Consider the following 24,160-nt stretch of genomic DNA (forward strand, 5'->3'; position numbering starts at 1 on the left):
TTATGCTTGTAGAGATGGTAAAATAATATAAGTGCCATTTGGAGTTGTTAAAATACAAGAGTTATAATTCATGCAAAACACAGCTAAACAGTAAAAATTGTTGCCTTTGAAAAAGCCAGGGTTAAAATGTCACAGCTTAGCTGTTGGATCTGATGTAGAGGAAGACATCATTAACAGGGTCACCTGTGGGGGAAAATAATTTGTGACTACTGAGCAAAAACCCAATTTGTTTGCATGATTTTGTTTTTGACATATCTGCCACTGAAATACACTGGGTAAACAACACATGCCACTTGCTACACAAATAATTTTACTTACGTTTTGTTCGCTTCAGTGAACAGTGAAGTAGGAGATAAATTGAAATATTTAGTATACCAATGAATTCGCCTCTTCATGAAGAGTAAGAATATCTTTGTTCTGTTTCTGTATCATCAACCAACACAACTTACTTGTGTTTGCTTACATTATGGTAAAATGTAACTTTTTTTTGCCATTTATAAGCTTGAACAGCCTTCTTGTTTGATAGCATGGATATGTTTAGGCCACAAACTATACCTTGATGAATGCCCCTGTTCATGGTGAATAGATTGACACAAGTCCCAACTGTATAGTCCATTGCACTCAAGAATTACATTATTGATTAAACAAGCACCTGTAATTTTTTTCCATATATGTAAACACTGTACAAAATCGATTCTTTTGTTCTTGTTGTTGTCTATCGCTATAACTCCAAAAGCTCTTACCAGATAAGGCTGAAGCTTAATTGCATTTTCCCTATAGACAACAAAGAAGTCATAAAATGGAGTTCGAGGAAAATGCACAAACAAGTCAAGTTTTTGCTCAGTGGGTCACATATGGCTTTGACTATGAGGTGGTCTATTATATGGTGTAATGAAGTACACACCTTATGTGTCTAGAACACCAAGGGATTTTTGTACAAGAATCTTCAGTGTTTGGTAATTGATGAAGCAGACAGGATACTGCAGATAGGATTTGAGGAGGAAATGAAACAAATAGTGAAACTGCTGCCACGTATGTTTGTGTATATTGTGTAGTGTGTGTGTGTATGTAGTGTGTGTGTGTAGTGTGTATGTGTGTACGTGTGTATGCATGCGTTGTGAGAAGATGAGTGAGTTGAATGAGTGAGTGGGTGGAGAGTAACGCTTACAGAAGTCTGTCTGCCAGATGGTCAGGATGTTTTCTCCTTGTCGATCTGTATTCTATGTATCAATTATATTGTTATTGTTTAGGAAAGAGGCAAACAGTTTTATTTTCAGCCACACAAACTTGTAATGTGGAGGATCTTGCAAGAGTATCATTGAAGAAAGCACCACTATATGTTGGAGTGGATGATCACCGTGATACAGCAACAGTTGAAGGATTAGAACAAGTGGGTGTGTAAGTGATGTATTAGCCTATAAATTGTATGACTACACTAAACAAAGTGGATTGACATTTTTACATTTTCATGGTAAAGTACAAACCTTCATGATCCCTACTATACAGTACTACTGTACTGTGTGATTATTCTTGTACATGTAGGGCTACATAGTGTGTCCAGCTGATTAGAGGTTTTTGTTGTTGTTCACTTTCCTCAAAAAGAACTTGAAGAAGAAAGTGATGGTCTTTCTCTCCTTTTGTAAATCAGTCCAGCACCACTCTGAGCTGCTCAACTACATTGACATTCCGGTACAGAGTATCCATGTAAGTCTTGTACAGTTACCAGATGTGTATTTATAGTGGCCTTGTCTAGTAACTCTTAAACATAGAATTAATATCTTCATGACCTTATTAATGAGACCATTGTTGTGACCATGTGTGTGCGTGTGTGTTTTGTGTGTGTTCTACTTTCAGTCCATCCATGTTGTAATTTGAGACTGTCATACTAGCTACTTTTGACATTACGAGTACAATACACAATGTGGATTTTCATAATGTATGTTGTATGTGTGTGTTGGTTACCAGGGAAGACAAAAACGAACTACAACGTTCTTTGACTTTTGTCAAGCAGAGTCCGGTATTCTCCTGTGCACTGATGTGGCTGCTCGAGGACTGGATATTCCTGAAGTTGACTGGATCATTCAATATGATCCTCCTGATGATCCTAAGGTAGACCAATTGTCATACAAATTAAAGTGATTACTGTATTTATTTGTTTAAACATATACACCTCTAATAGTTGCTGATTTAGAATAATGACCACATAGCGTCCTCAAATAAAGTGTAAACACTATCCTTGAGTAAACACTAGCTACGTATTATGCTGCAGTTTTATTTTAAATAAGGATAAGAGCAATAGTTGTGATATATTACATGTCTGGAGGCCATGCCTTTCCTTTTCAATACCTGCAGCAGTGAAATGTACTACAGCAAGCTTCTACTAACAGCAGTGTTTATTTACACAAGTACTAGGAATTTTAAGTTCAATTAGAAATAAGTAGTCCGAGGTAATTATTTATGGGTAGCCAAGTCTGAAGGGCTCTAATTAAGCAACAGTAAGGTGATTTTGTTTTTGGCTTTGCTGATTTTCGTTTGATGAAAGTAGTAAACAACCACTAAAATTTACGCATAATTTCCTTTGATGTCTAGAGGCTTAATGAGGGTACTAAATCTAATAGAAATCTGTGGCAGGGTTACCAACTAGTTAGTAACCTGTGGTCTAGCTCGTGGTTTACTTAGAACAAGCCAACACACCACTTCAATATAGCTACACAGTTACACTATGCTGCAATGTAGTGTGGCGCTGACATAATTAGTAAACTTGAAGAGTATCTCTCGATGCTAGCAGCCATTTTGTCACTTGTTATAGCTTACTTTCTAACTAGACAAGTGTCATTCGTACTCATCCAGACATAGTATAGCTACTATGGTGTGACGCTGACACCTGGAACAGTAAATCTCAATGCTAGTACCCACAGCGCCACTTTCTCTCGATCTTTCTTTGCCTGCTTCACTCAGAGAAATTTTCTTAACTACTTAGAACAGGCCAACGTCGGTTTCAGCTACATTGAATGTTTACCAAGTTGCTTTGCTTTTAATCTTTGTTGATTCTGGGTAGCAGATTGCTTTAATGGCTCAGCTACCGACATCATCATTGGGTCGCTAAATCGTGTAGAAATCCTGTCAGTTCGTTCTAACTATAACATAATTTTCTATTTAAATTCCAAACTTTTTCCTTGCACTTGTTTGTTTACTTTTTTTGTAATATAATTATGACTGGTTAACCCACACTTACTGCATTAAAAGAAAGAATGGTACTTAATGTTTATGTCTGAACGTGTGCCCCAAACTATCAATTACTAAAAAGTGTAGTAGCCATTACACTTCATTTTCAGCTATGCTCCCCCTGTTACACAGTGTTACAAATGAAGAATAGTACAAGAAGTGCCTCAGCAATCAATCCAGTCACTACAAACAATTTCCATTGCAAACATAGGGAAGCCATCACATGCTACCAACATTCGAAGTGTGCTTTGTACACTGTACAGAGCTCTATGTAGGTGTTACTACATATGCTTCATTGTGTGGCCGGTCAAGTTGTAGTGCAAATTGACGCACCTTGCATTGTCAGTGAGAAGAAATGGAACATAAAGGAGGTGATATGTACATTTTCCATATAGCAGTATGCTAAAGGCACCTGTCGGTCTGAAGTGGTGTACAACAGTGAAAACAACCTGTAGCCCTTGGTCACTATGAGTTATGCTAGTGTGAAGGCAGGCAAGCAGTTAGTTAGTCAGTCAGTAGACACTTCTGTAAAATATACATTTTTCAAAATTCTGTAGCAATTTTTATCAAAGCATTTTTGGCTGCTCTGTTGACTAACCAAAACTGCCAAGATGCCATGGAGATATTGTGAAACTGGTTTCTAGATTTTGTGCAAGAAAGTCCAAACCCTAATATACAGCATTACCATAATGTATGATTACACTGATGTATACACTGATGTAACCTGAGGTGTTACACTTGATAAAGAAGACAATACAAGTTCCAAATAACAAGTTTAGCTAATGGAATAAAAGCTGTACAAATTGTTAAACGCAAACATGTGCATATTATTAAATACACTCATGTGGCGTATGTTTGTACAAACAAACGCCATACAGATGTCTTTTCATTAATAAGATTACTAACAAGCTGTAACAATTGTTAATGTTGAATAAATTTAATATTCCCATTCCACTTTACAAACTTTCAATTTCATTGAAAATTGGGACATATGTACAGTAGGACACTGCTGTATACAAATAAAGATTAGGTCCCAGTTAGCTTGTATAGAAATTTAAGTGAAGTATAGTATGTTCGCGTTTAGCTGAATCCTCAAAAACGATTAATAACTTACGATTGCTACATCGCACGGGCCTCCTGTATTGCTCGATACGTAGCGCTTCTCAATCTGCTAAAAATATATTAAAAGCGCTTCATTCGAATGTAAGACACTCCAGTTATGACACTGTAAAGTTTCTCCATACATTTTCAATGGGGAAGCCTCTAAAGTGTAGCCCTTTGGTGTTCGTGTTGACACATGTTTGTGGCGAAGCCAGGCGTCACTCTCCTGCCCTCAACACGCATGATTTCACCATCTGTTATGTATATAGTTATGTACATAAGAGGCTGTAATACACTTTTGAAAAAAATAAAACAGTTTTTGTATGTGTAAAACAGAGTTGCATGAGTAGAAGAGCTGGAGCCACTGTTGCATTGTATTTAGAAGATAAGTGGCCTACTTATGTTCAGGGAAGAACGTCTCCAGTCTCAAAAAGAGGAAAAACCCAAATTATAACAGCTCAAAATCTGTTACACAGCATTGGTGTACCTGCAAGTGAGCCAAACGACATGTACTTTACTTCACATTTACCACACAGCTGCCCATCGTCTTCTATTCCCATTCAGTCAATTTGTCATTTTAATCCTTTTCTCATCACTTCGCCACACATGTGCACAGCTTTTCCAGCCAGCACTTTGTTTTTGAAGTCACATTCCACAAAACTCTAAAAGTTTCAACAACTCAAATAATACTGTGTGTATGAATTTGGGCTGATAGTACCTGTAGTAACTTCCAAACACTCCTGCACTGATCAAATATACGAGGGATGGTATGCTCAACTTCTGCTACCATAATAAAGCAATAATATTTTTATTAAAGTGCACACACTTACATTTCATCTGTATTTTATACACTTCACAGAGTTTAATCCCAGCTACCTGATGACTCCTGGGGAACAACATCAAGTTGTAATACCAATGCTGCAAATATCAAACAGTCTTACATCAGATGAAGTAAGCCCAGAAGAAAACTTGGACCCACTGCTGCTAGTGGAAATACCACCATCGCCACTCACTATCACTGCTGATTTGCATGAGGAATTGCCCTAGAAGTTCTTCATTGCCCAAGTCTCATCCAAGTACACAACTGGTCTTTCTTCAGTTCTGTTGTACCTTGTTTGTCTTTAATATTTATGATGCTGATGGACTATGCAGGGCTGCTCATAGTATACCCTGCGTATATGTGTAGGGACATTAAAGTACAAACTGTTGCAATGCTAACCTCGTCATTAATCGTCTTGTACTTAAATCCCATATCACTCAACACTCTTTAAAACTATGTTCTATCCCTAGAGAAAACACCATCATTCTTAAGCGAAATTGTCTGCATCAATGCGGACTTGTGAACGTTTGTACTTGACGATTACAATCGAGCAGCCCGGCTTGTACAAAGTGCTTTTTGTACCTTTTTCTTGGTGTAGACAAACCGCCTTTCTTGCAGTACTCCATTCTAACTCTTACAATGGACGTCTTTGAAATCCCTGCGTGGTGTAATGTATGCCATAACCCAGTAAAAAAGTATTACCGGTGGCCTTCGAGATTCTCTCCTTGATGTTGACGGAAAATTTATACTTCTTCGCTTCTTGCTTAAAGTATTCCCATAGTTTCATAAGTAGATCCTTCGTTTGGCTGTTTGACCTCTTTCCAAGAGGGTTTCGCTCCACATTTGCTGACGCTGCACTGGACGCCATATTTTCAACAATTAAGGGCGTGCCGGTAACCTGAGCATACGAATAAATGCGTCAGGAACATGTTTAATAAAGCCTTTGATCTTATATGGCTTCTTAATTAGCAACCCAGGATTCAGCTCAACACGAATGTAATATAGTGTCGGAAAAGTCCAAAATTTTCTTTTATTATTCTCACAAGTTACTGAGTGCTGTATATCAGGAAAATTTCCATGTTGAAAATATTTGTTATTAAAATTTTTGACAGCATATTTTCAAAAGATGAAAATTTATTATGGTGAATTTAAAACACGGTGCAACTAGAGGCAAAATGAAATTACTGATGCCAAAGGTTGTGTACATTCTAAAAGAAATATCCACTACATCTGAATTTGCTATAGCTTGACAGCTACCCTGTAATTCAGAACACTAGTGGCTAAACTGGATCAATCAATTGTACAAAGCAATACGTTGGTGGGGATAACCTGATGATACAAAGTTCCTCACAATTCAGGATGTTTATTGTGCTGAAGTGTAATGGAATATGTTTATGCTACAGCCAAATTCCCTACCATGGGTACAAAATTTTGCTGTTTTACAGTCTTGATGACAAATTTTTCTTTATCCCACATTTTTGACTGATCAGTGACAACAGTACCAGCCTTACGTGTAATCACTTTGGTACACGTGTACAGCTAGTACAGTTAGTAAACACATTTGCGTGGTCCTCTGTTTTATGCAGTTCATTCTTTATCACATGACAACATCTCCAGTCGCCGTGTACATTTATATCAAACCACCTAGGGTTAACTGCACCCTATAATTATGCATAAGATAAGCTTTCAATCGGCACCTAGTTTTTATTGAAACCCTCAGTGCTAAAGAAGTTCTTTTAACTAGTGTAAAATTAATTTTAAAAATTAAAACATTGGAATAGAGTTCACTGAAAAAGTAAAGAAACAACAGTCAAACAAGCCAGCATGTTAAACACACACAGATCTCTATTTGGACTCAATGGATATGGTAGAAACTAAGGAGTTTCTCTACAAATCAGGAGCTGATAAGTACTGAGAATACTTCTGTATAAATGTTTATTTGAACCAAATAGAGATCTCTGTGTGTTTAACATGCTAGCTTGTTTGACTCTTACTTTTTTTCAGCGAACTCTATTCCCATGTTTTAATGTTTAAAATTATTTTTACACTAGTTTGTTTACTTTTTATAAATCCATTTATGGATAGCAGACATGATAATAAGAGGTGCTAATATTACATAGTACTAAACATGTGTATCAAGTTAGCTGTTAAGTAGTCAGTTAGAGTTAGCAAACAGCAATGTATTGTTTCCTTACTATTGAATGTACTGTACTTTGTACTATATCCAAGTATAGTACCCAAAAAATACTTACATTTGTTCTAGCTCTATGGAATAAGTTGATGTGCTACTTCTAAAAACCAGGCGCCATGCAGCTAGCTAACTCATCTGGAATAACTATAGACAGTATATACTACTATGAATTAACCAACTATGTAACAATAGGGTAGTTTGGGTTGTGTAATAATATAATTAGCTATTTCTCGTATTTTGTAATTCATGAAATATTCGTAATTCGTTCAATTACGTTGCTATGCACTGCTAAGGAAGCATTTGTTAAATAAATCGCTTTTACTAACATATTACGCACAAAACTATCTTCTAAACTTTTTTATAGTGTGACTAACGTTTTTTTCCCACAAATTCTCTCGACAAAGCCTCAAAGCTGCTCTTAATTTTCGTTCGCGTACGTAAGGGATACGCCCCCTTTCAACTCGAAGCGATAGGCTATTCCTGGCAGTGTACGAGGCCTGCACCGTTGTTTTTCAGTTGCTAAATGCCTGAAAACCTCAAGGGGAAGGTAGTCTGAGGAAAGTCACCACATCCGTATTTCAGTCCGCCGAAAAGAAATCCACCTCAGAGCAAAGTTCACCTGTGCAGAAGTTTAATACAGACTTCATTTCACTTTTACTTCTTACGTAAAAGCTGCTTTTACCGTTATTAAACGATTTTGCTCACATGGGTGCGTACGGACAAACATAGGTAGATAGGTAGATAGATAGGTACACACACACACTTTTACGAAAACAATTTCAGTAAACCAGGCGCACGCCCACAGCCGGCTGAAAGGGCGTGCGCCTGGTTTAAAAAGTAATAAGATGAACAAAATGGCATATTTCGGTTATTTAAAAATGTGGTTCCTTTTGACTTCTCATTTTTCAGTGGACCTATAATTCTTCCAAAATAACTTCTAAGGCTTCTTTGTGGTTGGGGGAGCTTCCTAAGGTGGTGTTTATGTGTGTGTTATATTAGGATTTTGGTAAAAAAACAGGTGATCTCTATTATGAACCACTACCATGGTTCATGATACAAATGGTACTAGCTCACGTGAGTGTGTCGTACCTCCTCTGATCAGTCTGTATGTGTATATATTGAACCAGCTGTTTGTAAACACTTTAGATCTAAGTATGAACATAATATGCAGTGGCGGATCCAGGGGGGTTTCATTGGTTTCCACGGAAACCCCCTTTGAAAAATGATTGCGTAACAATTAAATGTTTTAATTATCGCGGCGTGCGTCTCGATCGAGATACTGTAATTAGAGCAGTCACAGTAGCTACTAAAGTAGTGTGTAGGAAGTTTTTAATATATTTTATGTACTATTACTAGGCTGTGACCTTTTTTTTTTTTTTTTGGTCTCACCTTACCAAACCAGACGATGTAGTGCAAACGTTTGCGTATCTCATGTCAATATATATCTCCACCTTCTAAACTGGAAACCCCCTTTATAAATTCCTAGATCCGCCACTGATATGCTATGTCATAGTTCTTATTAGAGATGTACCGATAATTGGATCGGCTATAATATCGGCCACCAATATGACAATTTTTACCAATATCGGTATCGGTACAGAACAGCAGGAGGACCGATATTGCTACCGATATTTATACAGTAGCAATAGTTTGTACATAAACGGATTGTGCATTGGTTTTCTACATTATTCATGTGGCTCTTTAGTGTCAGTGGCTTATTGTTCACTCTGAAACAAGCGCTACGCTACGAGAAGCCATATAAATACACGCGATTCTACTGTCTGTTGCTGGAAAGCTTATCACAGACACAGTCTTTATAAATGAAGCAGTTATAGAGTAGCTACCTTGTAATAAAAAGAAGGGTCACAGGATAACCAAAAACTTGCTGTCACAGTACCAGCTTTCTCACAAACCATTAGAATGCAGAAATATCCGTATAAGGCTTCATGGGAGTATACATAAAAATGTTTGTGGGTGCCTAATTGTCTGGATTGCACAATAGAAACCCAAGCTGTGTACCACCACAGGCAGAGTATAGCAATGAATACATGCACATGTTGTTGTAGGGTAGGTAAATGTACACTTTTAACTATAATGCAAATATCGGATCGACTATCAGTTATCGGCCCTTGGTGGCACCAATATCGGATATCGGTACATGCCAAAAACCCATATCGGTACACCTTTAGTTCTTATATGGATGAATGTTATATTACCAACTATATACAGCACGGCCTGAAATAAAGGGGTGGTCTTGTTAGTTAGGTTGGGAAGTACAGCCTGTGTTTGGGATCTACGTACTTGACACGGTCACTATAATGAGGTGGTCTTATTATTGAGGTCATGAAGTACATCTTCGGACCTACTTACTATTACATTTCCCAACTGTTTCCCATAATTATGTAATTTCATGGACGACTGTATTTTATGTCAGTAGTAATAATTTAATACATTTATATGTTATGGAATTGCCATAACTAAAAGGTTTGATGCTATTTTAAATCGTTATACATGGTGAAGTAGCAGGAGAAAAAACAACAAAAATGTATGCAGCTGGACTTGTGGGGTAGGACCAAAGAGTCATTTATTCTTGTAGTTGCACTGGACAATATGAAACCTATACCCTAGTCAACTGATTGATTATATAATATGGTTGTGATAATATTGACCCATCGTTAGAAATTCATCTCCCAATTTTCACTATATATTTTGACTCTCAACAGATACTGTACATTTTCTTAGTCATTGTCTTTGATATCAGAGAATCCTATTTTGCCCCCTCTGTATAACAATCACTACATCAGTATTATTTTACAGATCACATGATCCATTGATATCCTATGGTGTTGTCATTGTACAGGAATATCTACACAGAGTTGGACGTACTGCTAGAGCTGGAGGGAGGGGGAATGCCTTGCTACTGCTTATGCCAGAAGAACTGATATTCTTAAGATCAAGCGAAGGTAATGTAGATTTGTAATTTGTGCATAACTTGGAGTTCCACAATGACCCCAAGCAATACAAGGACAGTTGGGCATTTGCTTCCCCAGTAAACACCGGGCACCCATTGAATCATAACATATTAGCTTGATTGTACATGGAAAAATCACATTGGTGCGAGAATTACAAATCCATATATTTATCAACTGTTTTAAATGCATAGAACCAAATCAATTGCATGTGAATGTGTGTGTGTGTGTGTGCACACATTGTAGAATATATTGTATCACGTTTAGTGGTGTTTTGATGCACACAGCATGTATGTGCGCAAGTTTTTGTGTGCTTTGGTTGTCACAAGAAATCAATTTTCACTAATACGTAGTGGCTTATCTATGGCAGAGGGAGATTGTTACTCAGTACACAAGTGTAGACCTTGCCCAACAAATTGATTTGTAACCTTTTCAGATTTGTACCCTAGCTTAAGGGCCATACGACAATTTTATGGCAGTAGTACAGAGGATGTGTGTGCGTGTGCATCCATGTTGTGTGCATGTGTCAAAACTGAGGAAGCAGCCCACCCTGTTGTAATTAGTGTTAAAATGCACCAAAGCTACCTGTTTAATAAGACTGCATTACAGCAGCTTTAACCATAGATAATAGAGTGCATAAAGGGATAGGAAACACAATAACGTGATGTCACGAAAGATGTACATTTCTATTGAACATACTCGTTACGCTTGCTGTACTTTTATCAAAGAGAAACAAGTTGTTGTAATGACAGAACTTTGTAACCAACGACTGTGAAACTTAGCTACAGTGAACTTAAGTAAATAATCGAGGGAACTAGGATGGTATATATACTAACCCTCAAGGAAGTTATGTGCAAAATTAAAGGAGATTGAAATGGCCCAAAAAATTACTTCAAACCGCTTAACTTTCTTCGTAAAATATTCTATCCTTTTAAATGTGATAAACCTATTCCTTACCATTTAACAGAGAGAACCAGAGGGAATATCAGAGAAAGACAGGAACTGTTGCTCAAAGAAACAACTATGTATCGTCCATTTTTACCAAAAAGATTAAACCACCTAGCAGTATAATAACGCAAGGATAAAAGACTGTGTTGGTGACACGCCTAGCTTACCACAAGATTTGAAAGTGGAATCGGCTATACAAGAAGTGGTATGGATGAGGCATGAAGGTACTATGAGTGAAAGTATGACGGCATGTAACAATCACGGTTAATGCGATATGCTTTGTTACAAAATCTACAGTATGAATTCTCTCGCCAAAATCTCCCACAAAGGCCTCAATGCTTGCTGTAGTCTGTTGGATTACTATTTATGCTGCTTAGAACACTGATTCCCATGCTTGAGTACAAAACTGTCTTGTCCTTTCAAATCACATGTAACGGAAATCAAACAGAAATTGCTTACGTTTCCTATCCCTTTGATGTACTCTATTATCTATGCTTTAACTACACTACATACAACCAAATACAAACAACACTTTCATCCAGTCAGTTATGAGTCACCTGTTAATATTATAGACCAGTTGTCTGGTCACAGTTACATGTAATGGTGGTCATGAGGGTTTTGCCTGGTATGTACAGTATGCCTGACTGCCCGGGGGCATGTACATATCAGGAAAAATCCCAAATGTCCCATGTTACAGCTAATATGTAACATTTCCCGTCTGTATCAGGCTGATAGCCTGCACAGGGTGATCATCACCCAAGCCAATATGAGTGCAGCCACTGGATGTATTATATATGCATGTCTAAAAATTTCAATTATGAGTCAGCAGCCGGTACATTCCGGTTACATTCAGTTACGATGAATGGACAAATCCTGGAGATATCGCAGAGAATTTTGGTTATGCAAGTTAAATGTTTTAATCAGTGCTATTGAATTGTTAATTACTAAATTTACTAAAGACCTAGATAAGTAAGCTTGCTTGTAGAGTGGCTACTTCGTGATGGGGGCATGGTCCGTATTCAGAAACTGGAAATGATGGGTGAATAAATTATAGCACTAGTTCTCATTTTAGCCCAATGTTGTTCAACTCGTAGGATAGCATGGGTAACAAAATACTCTCCATCTGAAGGGTTTTCATTAAGTCATGCATACTAATAACGTGACTATTAATCGATCCCCACAATCAATTTTGGCCTTAGTGTCTATATAATTAATGCCCAGACGTAGCCCAGGCTACATTTACTATGTAGCCCGGCTAGCTGGATCGAGGGGTCACCAACTGCTTCAAAATCTCGTACACCCTCAGTGAAATCCTGCCTGAAATACGAAATCTTATGCTGTTATAGTGATTCTGATTCTATACTCGTTCTGGTACCGTAGCTTACACTCAACTGCTCCTGCACAAAAGTAAGAATGGAATCCGTTGTTCCGCTTCGCTTCGGATTTGTATAATCAAGTTGTGGAAGCCTCACAAAACCAGGAGCTGTGGGAAAGAAGCCACACAAAACCAGGAGAGAATCAAATTTAGAATGAAATCCGATGTTCCGCTCCGTTTCGGATTTGTATTAAACGAGTTGTGGAAGCCAAACAAAACCAGGAGTTGTGGGAAAGAAGCCAAACAAAACCAGGAGAGAATCCATGCAAACCGTCCAAAAGTAAGAATAAAATCCGATGTTCCGCTCCGTTTCGGACTTGTATTAAGCGAGTTGTAGAAGCCAAGCAAAACCAGGAGTTGTGGGAAAGAACCTACACAAACCAGGAGAATCCATGCAAACTGCTCCCGCACAAACGTAAGAATGAAATTCGATGTTCCGCTCCGCTTCGGATTTGTATTAAGCGAGTTGTGGAAGCCAAACAAAACCAGGAGTTGTGGGAAAGAAGCCACACAAACCAGGAGAGAATCCACACAAACCAGGAGAGAATCCATGTAAACCGTTCAAAAGTAAGAATAAAATCCGATGTTTCGCTTCGTTTCGGATTTGTATTAAGCGAGTTGTGGAAGCCAAACAAAACCAGGAGCTGTGGGAAAGAAGCTACACAAAACCAGGAGAATCCATGTAAACCGCTCCTGCACAAACGTAAGAATGAAATCCGATGTTCCGCTCCGAATTTACTTAGCAAACTACAAACTTAGCAAACTTCATAAACTTTAATAGCAACACACCAACTACAAAAGCAACTTAAGCATACAGATGCTCCTGTTTTTGTGGGGTTTCACACCAGATAGAGCTTTGACAGTTGCTCCTGGTTTTGAGGGGTTTCGCACGGGATTTCCCCTGAATGCTTGGTCTTCAGGTTTCTTTGTTTATAGGGCTTCAGCTGCCAGTCGCTCCTGGTTTTGTAGGGTTTCATTTAATAGTTATTCCTTTGCTTTACCCCTGGCTTTATATGGCTTCACGATTAATCTCAATTTCGTGAAGCTTTGCTCCTACATGCCTGCTGAACTACTGTTTCTTTCTCCCACTATTTTTGGTGATTTCAGAACTTATCACTTTTCACCAACCTGTACTTTAAAATCAGATTTTGCAGCTCTCGTTCGATTTTGTGAAATCTTTTGAAATCCATGAAATCTTGAGAAATTTGTTCAAGATTTTGAAATGCGTACCCCTTTTTCGTGAGTTGGTGACCCCTCGAGCTGGACTACATACAAAATGTAGACCGGGCAGTTCCTTTGATCTGAGGTGTGAAAGTGTTAGATCCTAACGTGTTTACACTACATTGTTTATTGTACACAGGTTCCTCTTAATGAATATGACTTCTCCTTTAAAAAACTGTGCAACATTCAGTCACAAGTGAGTTACTGTGTCTAAATCAAGACTCACGGTAGTGAGGCGCGTGGCCAAGAAACTACAAAGCGCACGCCACAATTAAAGAATGCGCGCAGCTACTACTGTGAGTTATTGACGTGTAGGGACGGTTTTGCAATTTTAGCCCTGAATTACACAATCATTCCCATTAGAAATGTATTGTATAGCGGGCGCCGTGATTGTAAATGAGTCGTTATCTTGTCGTAACCGCGAAAATAAGACCAGGTTCACTTTATTACGCTGATATCTCGGCTTGCGTTAGCGTTATCGCCATTATTATCATGGAATATAACTACATTTTGTGGAGTAATACTGGCACAGGAGTTTTCTAGTACTGGACTCCCTGTACAGCGGATTTTGTTTACCAAACGCCTAATCCAAATGATAACTTTTAAAGACGCGGCATGGACACAAACCCAACACTCATATAAACGTACTGTGAAAGCGTGAAGAATGTAACTTCTCTAGGGAGTGTTTTCAGGATAATTTCATTTAGCGCCACCCATGTACTATCACGTGATTGCCATTTTTCGTGTAGACATCGTCACTCCCAATTCCGATCTAACTTTCTGACGAAACGGTGCTCATGCACAGTAAAACCAGACAGCTAGTGATTAACATATGTCACACAAATTAATTGATACATGCAACAATACAGTATTTCACAAAATGCACTTTTAAAAATAAGCCACTGTCCCATGTTGGTAGACAAATAAGAAATGATTATTGGCTTTGCTTCATCTGCCATTGTGTACTTGAGGGACACCAATCTTCAGTTCTGCCAAGAAGGGGATGGGGGTGGGGTGGGGTTACAACTGAGGCAGTCTGCAAATTTTCTCCCGGGCTAGATGGAACACCCTTGTCACTACCCCCACTAGCTGTCAAGTGCTGGACAGTTGAATAACACCGAATGACAAACAGAGGAATCCACCACTGTCACCCCCTATTCCACTCTGGGTCACATACCTGGATTTAAGAATAACGATATGAAGTTACGACCATACACAAAGCTAGTACAACCAATATGTTGTGTACGCATGTATATTTTAATGTCCATGTATATTGTGTGTGCGTCTCGTGCTCATGGTGCATCTTGTGCTCATGTACAGTATGTGTGTGAGTGCAAAAAAGTACACGTGCACATGCGTACCAGTTTGTGATTGATCTCCTTTACAAAAAGTGTGGTCCGTTCACATACAACCTGTGCTACAAGTGGCAAACCATCAGTAATCCTAGCTAATGGGGTGCCTTCCCCAATAAACCAATGCCTGAATTTCACTGGACCTGTCAAGAAAAACAACATGTTAATTGTGTGGTCAATCTAAACCTAGGTAACAAGTTTGGCATGCACTATAGAGCACATTAACCGTGCACAGACAGTAGAAGGTCCTACAAACTCTCATTGCATGTTAATGTACCTGGAAAACCAGGACACCTTCCTAATCAGGGTAGTCTCATGATCTAGATAGATACTGGTGGTTAGAGCCATTAGCCCATTACTAGTAATAGATCTGTAAAATAACTAGTGGTGGAACAAATGTCTGAAAATTCTAACATTTGTTCATTAAGGAGATATGTGACAAATGCATTTTACCAACAAACATTTGTTAGCATGGTTACTGTGGTACATAAGCATAGTATCATTTTTAGGAAATAAATTCAGTTGAATTTAGATTACCACACTACTGAGAACACATCTGTAAACAGCAAGTTGGCAAAGTGGGCACTACAAGTACAAAGAGATTAATGTGCAAAAATATGGACGCTTAAAACTCAAGATACTCAAACATGAGTCCCTGAAAGAAACTGACCTGGAGAATTACAATACTATAATCACAATACATGTAATCATTGGTCCCAATCGGCCAATAACACAGACGTCTGCAATATGGTTCCATTCCTTCTTTTTTGATATAATTTGTTGATGATGCAGTAGACCACAATAATGAGACCTTAAAAATGCAGGATAACATCATGCAGTTAAGACCTCATAGTATAAACAACAAATTGGCACTAAAATATATATAACACAATTTTTCTTTCACCAGGCAAGGTCAGTTTCAACATCTGGCAGAACCATTGCCTTAGGAAACTTACTTCAGTACTTCTTACATGAAGAAACACATGCTTTAACACATACAACAGTGTGAGGTAGACCTTCAAGTGACCTGCAGAAACAACCATCGGGACATCTGATAAATATATCAAAAGAAATAACTTGTTTTGCTCTTTGCACAGTTTAGTATGTAACAGGAGCACATTTAACAACTATATAAAGTAGCAACCACCCGAGGGGTCCGCAACTATGGGGTTTTGATAGACGTGATTCGGAAATCACACTGATTCTATAACTGATTATGTGATTCCTGGCGCTAAGGATACTTACATAGAAATACGGAGAAGCACAAAGATTTATAGGAAATTTTTAACAAATTGTGATTCCTGATTCCAGAATCACGTCTGAACCATCGACGTGATTTCTAGAGTTGCAGACCCCTCGCAACCACCGTCTGAGGTTCCTAATATGCACTAACTCTAATTAATTCACTCATATTCAGCCAAGACTGAAGAGAAGGGCTGAAACACCTTATTTATGCACATACAAAAACATTTAATTAGCGATATTAACTTACAGTTAGATCTACACCGTTTCATAAAGTAGGTCACGATCAAAGTGAAGCACCATTTCCGTATTTGGTCATAACACTTCATACCAGGCAGTAGATTTTAGAGGCGCGTCAACCCGTACAGCAGGCCATAGGGTGCATGGTACTCAGATTTCATGATCAGTGACGTATACAAGAGTGGGCATATGGGCATTTACTGGTCCTTGCCCGACCATCATCAATTACAACTTGTGCTAGCAGGGGAAGTCTCTTGGAAAGTCCCTTTCACACCTCAAGTAGCGCACGTGAACACTAGTAAATGTACGTCGGTGCTCTTATGGATCGTGAGTTTCCGAGGCGTAACCGTGTGTCCTTTGACCGAAGACGCCGGTGAGAGTACACAATTAATACCTTTGAATCCACTGTACTGTGGTGGTCTGTCTGATGATGTTGTCTCCTCCTCCAGTTTTCCATCTTAGGTAAATAATTAATAAATAATAATGTGAATTGTTCTTAGTAGCTTTTATATGGAAGAACAGCTATGCCAAATTATTTGAGCTAAAAAAATTGTCCATGCAGTTAACCAAATCCTGGCTTTAAAGGTGCTTATTCAATTAATCTTATTCAATTTCAAAGGGAAAATTTTTCAAAAACTATTCTGCGAGGCAAATGCATACTCCAGCAGATATGCACCCATCCTCCCTTCTAAAAGTTGTTTCCTCTGCCTCTGTAATGGTACTCAAACACACCAGTACAATCTACTAACATACCTAAAGGTAATCATATATTGTGAGATAAATCACGCACATTAACATAACAATGGTAATGCAGTACATAAGCAATTAATATTGATTTCACATTGCAACAATTATTGTGATTGAATATGATGTCAGTGATAATCCTTCACTCTCCAGTACCTCTGTTTCAAGCACTGCAAGAACTTTTTAACATCTAGTAAGGGAACTCTCAGCTCACCTACGAGAGCATTGTGATATTAACTTGTTTACATCAATATGTCGTGTATATGTGTTGACATGTGTAGTATGTATAGTGTTTGCACATTTTGTGTGTGTGCGTGTGTGCCTTGTGCTTGTATAATATTATGATGATGATGTATGCGTGTGTCTATGTACTGAAATGAAAATAGTATAATGTGGTGTACCACATTTGTGATCTCTGTAATAGACCCTCAGCAAAGCATCTTGTGCTGTGAGTGGCAAACCAATTTGCTGAATTGTCCTAAGGACACTATGGCCACTATGGCAGTGGCCATAGCAGGTTTTATTCATGGAAAAGTATCAATATATTCTAATAGAACAGTCAGGTAATAAAAAATAGAACAATTATCAAATAAAATAGCAGAAAGTGCTAAATTTCTGTCTGAAAACACTCCCAGATGTAATCTCAGAGTTGCTATGTCAATTTTTTTCAGTTTTGGTATCCTCTCAAACAACCTAGTAAAGCATGCTTTGCAAATAAGTGTATTACATAAATCTTTAGTGGTAACCCTGACTAGCCATTACTTGGCCTGACCAGTAAATTGCAGTTTCCACCATTTCTGGTTCTAATAACAATTCACAGCTACTATAGGAATGTATGATATATGTTCACCACTTTGTGTTTGGTCTCAACACCTCTACAATGCAGAATTCATCATACATCTCCATGGTTTGATCAATCAAGTTGAGTCTGTAAATTATATAACTGATAAAAATGAGTGATATCCCCCCAAAACACCTTTGCTGTAAAAAAAGGCACGTCCAAGAAACTACAAGTAACTGAAAAAAAAAACAGCTCAGCTATAGAAAAAGACTAACTGGCAACTGAAAGAGCTAATATCTGGAGCGGCCAAGAATCATGTTACTACAACTACCAAAGTACCAAATTCATACAAGAATACCTTGGCTGAAAAACAGGTAAATGAAAGTAACCGGCAACCAAAACAGCTGATCTCTGAAGCAGCCAAGAATAAAATTTATGTTGATACAACTAACTGCAGTTATTAATGAAATTGTAACATTGGCCGCCTTTTTCAATAGTCAGTATAAAGAAAAAAAGGCGGCCAATTACCAGCCAATTAGAGTTACAAAGAATTAAATTACGATGTAGTAGGGATGAATGTATAGAACACAGCTGAATGATTAAGATTCAATATTACAATTTCATTAATAACTGTAGTTAGTTGTATCAACATAAATTTTATTCTTGGCTGCTTCAGATATCAGCTGTTTTGGTTACCGGTTACTTTCATTTACCTGTTTTTCAGCCAAGGTATTCTTGCATGAATTTGGTACTTTGGTAGTTGTAGTAACAGGATTCTTGGCCGCTCCAGATATTATCTCTTTCAGTTGCCAGTTAGTCTTTTTCTATAGCTGAGCTGTTTTTTTTCAGTTACTTGTAGTTTCTTGGACGCGCCTTTTTTTACAGCAAAGGTGTTTTGGGGGGTAATGTTATACTAATATCTGATTATTAGTAGAGCGGCATAGTGCAATATTTGTATAATTTTTGATACAATTATGAAACTTTGCATATAGGTTGTACTCCTTGTGATGTAATTTTTGGGATATAGAGCTATCGCATGTTTGACCTTTGGTGACCTTTACAGCCATGTTTGTATTGAAAATTCATTGTTTTTCTCTTTATCTCCCTGAAGCATCATTTTGCACAGTTTCAAATTAAAGGTACTGCTAAAATGAACTACTCGGCTTTTATTTGAAGTCAATAGGTGATTGCATTCCAAAGTTATGATCATTTATATTAACCATGAAATTCTATGATTTAATTGTCCATTAGTAATTTACATCCCAAGGGCAAAGAATTTTCAAAGTGGCTATATTTACGGGCCCGTAACGTAGGATTTTTTTGCTATATTTACGGCATTCCTAAGTGCGCATGTGCAAACATCTCGTGACTTAGTCGGTCACGGTGCAAATATTTATATAGCCAGTCATTTGTTGTATAACACGAGTATCAAACACACTAGTTTTATGAAGGTAAGTTTTTGGGTGAGTTCAAGGTGAGCTAGAGTTGGAGCGAGCGAAGCCAGGCCAACCCTAGCTCGCCTCAAACTCACCCAAAAACTTACCTTCATACAGACAGTAAAAGTCATCATTGTGTTTAACAGGCAAACGTCAGGTTAACGTTAGGGTTAGGGTCGGGTTCAGCTTTGGTTTCTTCTTCACTGGTATGGGTTAGACTATATAGTATTTTATATTTTGTAACATTCAAATACTACAAAAACAAGAGCGGTAGCCAGCAAGTACTGGTGGCACAGTGGCAGAGCATGGGTACTCCAACCTTGGATGTGTGGGTTCGAGCCTCAGTTACATCGCACCTTTTTTCTTCGTTTCTTATATATATATAGAGTACCTTTTTTGTGTCATGATTTTTTCTAAGTTTTTTTATGACCGGCTAAATATCAACAGCCAAAAAAATATAAGTCATGAGATGCTTGCATATGCGCACTTAGGAATGCCGTAATTATAGCAAAAAAATCCTATGTTACAGGCCCGTAAATATAGCCACTTCGAAGAATTTTATTACATACAAAAATGATCATAACTTTGTAGTGGAATGAGATACAAACTTCAAACACAAGTCAATATAGTTCTTTGTTCAAAACCTTTAATTTGATACCATGTTTTAACGGTGTAAAATAATGCCTCGGGAGCTAAAGACAGAAATTATTAATTTTTAATGAAAAATTTTTTCTAAAGGTCACCCAAGGTCAAATTCGTGATGGCTCTATATCAAAAATCATATGTCACGAGGAGTACAATTTGTGTGGAAAGTTTCATAATTGTATGACAAAGTGCACAAAATACCCATGTTTTGGTGCTATGCTGCTCTACTATATGTTCTGCTGTTTAGTACCATGACTGAAGTAAGGATTAAAACTACTTTTCCAATGATCCCTAATCATATTTAAAATCCCTAATTTTTCCTTGCACTTGTTTAAGGTATTTACTGTTTTTATAATATTACTCTGACTGGTGAACACACGCATACCACATCAAGACACCAGACTTAATATTTTCGTCTGGACATACATTTGAACAATCATATATTGAAAAGTGCAAAATTGCCATTGTTTTCAGTTCAGTCCATTACGCAGTGTTACAAATGTAGAACACTATGAGAAGTGCCTCTGTAATTAATCCAAAAGATATGAACAATTCCCTTTACAAACAAATGTAAGGAAGTCATAGCACACTGTGTCAATTGACACCTTGAGCAGTCAGCAAATAGAAATGGGACACAAAGGGGTAAATCCATGATTTGTGCATTGTACGTACTGTGGTATGCCCAAAGGCACCTCTGTTGGGCTAAAGTGACATCAAGGTACATGCCATGAAGGTGTTGTGAGTCTGGTTTCTGACTAATATTATTTTGTGAGAAAGTTCAAACCTCCATGATCCCTAATATACTAAGCAGTTACTACCATACTGTATGATATTCCTGATAAAATTGTTCGTAAATAAAATATTTTCTTCATTAGTTGCAATTGTCCACCATTGTACTACACTACTTCAGTAATCATGTGTATCTCCTCACCAGATGATCACATGATGATAAACTATGTCATGTGATACTGACAAGACCACATGACAACAAAATGGCCGACCACACCATCAACAATGTTACTATACTCCAGTGAAGAAGACATGATGTTCCATTCATCAGTTTATATCAGAAGTATTATCCCACTGGGGACCAAACCTGTTGATGCAAGGAGTAAACGTTGACATTAAAACTGCAGAAAAAATTCAGACCAGTTGTGACTACCAAATCCTGTGGTAACATGTGATCATCAGCTGGTAACTCTTCAATGTTTTATAATATAATTTCATGTTTGTATATTAATAACTTGTTATAGAGTAACAGAAGACTAGTACTTTGTCTGTACTATACACTAACACATTCCTCCATATGTCAATTAATTTGTAATAATAACATTACAACAACTGATATCACTACAGCAATTAAGGCCAGGCCAAATTAATTCACAGTTTATCGTCACCGCCCGCATGGGTTTTTAGGAATAGAGCAATAATTTCATAATTCATTATTTCTCACGTGATAATCATTGCTTACGCTTCTGTACTCGTTTTGTATATAAAACATGGTGTGTGCAACAAACGTGACGATTATTCCCAGCCTGGACTTGTTAGTACCTTCAATAAATGGATTTCTAAAGGGAGATTGCATAAACGAATAGCTAAGTATTAACAGTGACGTAATCAAATAAGCTCTGCAATCATTGTTAAAGTAGCTAGCAACTGTGTGAAGCTACTTTTTAAATGTTTTTCCATGTTAAAAAAATTATGAAATATGAAAAATGACCTCCCGCCCGCATGACTTTTTCAAATATCCCGGACGATAAACTGTCAATCAACTTGGCCTGGCCTAATTTGCTGATATCACACAAGTTGTTGAAGGCTACCCTTTGACTTGTATGGATGCCTACTCCTTACCCAGTGGGTGTGTCTGATAGTAGATATTTCCATACAGGTCTTCCAACCTGATTATATCAACACACCGTGAACTACATTGGAACCTCTCAAAACTTGAATTGTTTATATAAACTTTCACATTAGTCACAACTCTATCAGCAAGAGTTCATAATATAGAAAGAGGAGAGAGTGTCCAAGTGTCAATACCCTCTGAGAAATCACCGCGTTAAGTCATGGCTTCAATCCGTGATCAGCACAGTAGGTGATAATGCAGACTCTTTTCAATAAGCGCTATCAATATATTAATTATTTAATAAAGTGCTTAAATCCATTTGTGCGCCAATGTTGAAATGCTCGTGGCAAGCTGATGTATTTGATGATGAGATAATGGAACAAGACGAAGAGTGCGAAGATTACGATGAAATAGAGCCACCACCCGCTAAACGAAAATCGAAGAAAATCACTTCTGAGCGATGCAAGACTAAGCAAGAAGGAGAGCGTAAGACCACCCGACGACGTCATGTCTTGAACAAAACTGAAAAGAAAAACGTTTTAGCTCTTATTTCGTCTATAAGTAACGAAGAAATTACCCTGAAGAGTTTGTCTAGCACAACAAAGGAGGTTTCAGTGGTAAGCGAATTGCTAAAAGAATTTTGTGATTCCGTCACTCCAGTTGCTCTATCGTTTTTCACAGAGCACTTGAAAGAAACATTTCTAAGATTGTATGAAGAGTGTTCCACGTTAAAAGAGCGATACTTACAGTTCCAACTCAAGTGGCACAGCCACTGCAGTTATTTCCTTGTGTTGAAAAACAGTGAATTGACAGATATAGTCTACGCACATCAGATCCCTTAGCAGTGAAAGTGGTGACAGTCAGAAGTGAATGGCACAAAGTTTGTAGCAGCTACTCAGTTAACAGTGATACTGCAAAAACTTTTTTAATATCATATTTCAGCGCCACATATGAATTACTCCAACAATGCCAAAATGTAATCAAACCAGCCGAACCAATTCAAGTGGCAGCAGTTCATGAAGATACTGACAATGTATACTACCGGTTTGGTGGAGGGGCCATTGCAGATATGCTTAAGACGAGATACAATAAAATGAAAACATCCAGTAAAGACAAAGACCAAGTTTCTTTAGAAATAACAGTGTTACAGAAACTAAGTGTCCACATGGAAAATGATAAGATTGACATCCCGGCATATTTGAAATATCGAGATGAAGGCTACATGTACTTTCCATGCCAAGAACTGTTGCCTTTCTTGAAAGCTGTTGATGTTAAGACAAAAGAACACACAAATGTCAGTCAATTTAGTGAACAGGGGACTGAGTTTGTGAAGTCAGTTGCTGATAGGGACCCGTCGATTTCGCTAGCAATTTTTTTTGCATAATGGTTGGGTAAAAGCAATGAGCAAAATGCTGGCATAATAGGTGCAATTTTTGTGAAGTGAACATAAAAATTGCACAAAAGATCGAGATACTCTAATAGAACAGTCAGACACGCTAAAATATCGACAATGCATAGCTAATTGTTAAGGAACAACAAGTGACTATCGAGATACCCTAATAAAACAGTCACACATGTTAAGCAATATTAGCTAGCTTCTTGCTTTACATGTTAGAAGTAATTTCTGATTGAGATACTCTAATAGAACAGTCACTTTAAGGCGAAACTAGCTTTGTACTTGGAAATATTCAATTAACAAAGATCAGTGCTGAGCAAAATTTATAATTCTTGAGCAAAATATGGAGCATAATAGGTGAAAAATAAAAGAATTGCTGGAAAGAAAAGTAGGTAGAAAAAAAAGCAAAATAGACTGCTCCCTAGTTGCTGATGCCATGGACAACAACACAGAACTAATGACAATGTTCTACACTACTGTATTGGGGAAAATACCAGAAGCAATCTCTTTACCGTATAAACAGCTAAATGGAATTTTCACAGAGTTGGTTCGTAAACTGAGCCATACACGAATTCAGGAGTTCCTTGACTCATATAAGCAATCTGCTGCAGCAAAAAAAGTAACTGCTACT

At 37.7% G+C, this 24,160-nt stretch overlaps 1 protein-coding gene across 1 annotated transcript in view; it reads right to left on the reverse strand.

Annotated features, from left to right (window-relative positions):
* LOC136258837 (receptor-interacting serine/threonine-protein kinase 4-like) overlaps positions 1 to 24,160 on the reverse strand; it is an 84,121-nt gene that overhangs the window by 4,236 nt on the left and 55,725 nt on the right. The gene's annotated exons all lie outside the window — the stretch shown is intronic.

The sequence above is a fragment of the Dysidea avara genome, chromosome 6 (assembly GCF_963678975.1).
Source record: "Dysidea avara chromosome 6, odDysAvar1.4, whole genome shotgun sequence".
NCBI lineage: Eukaryota > Metazoa > Porifera > Demospongiae > Dictyoceratida > Dysideidae > Dysidea > Dysidea avara.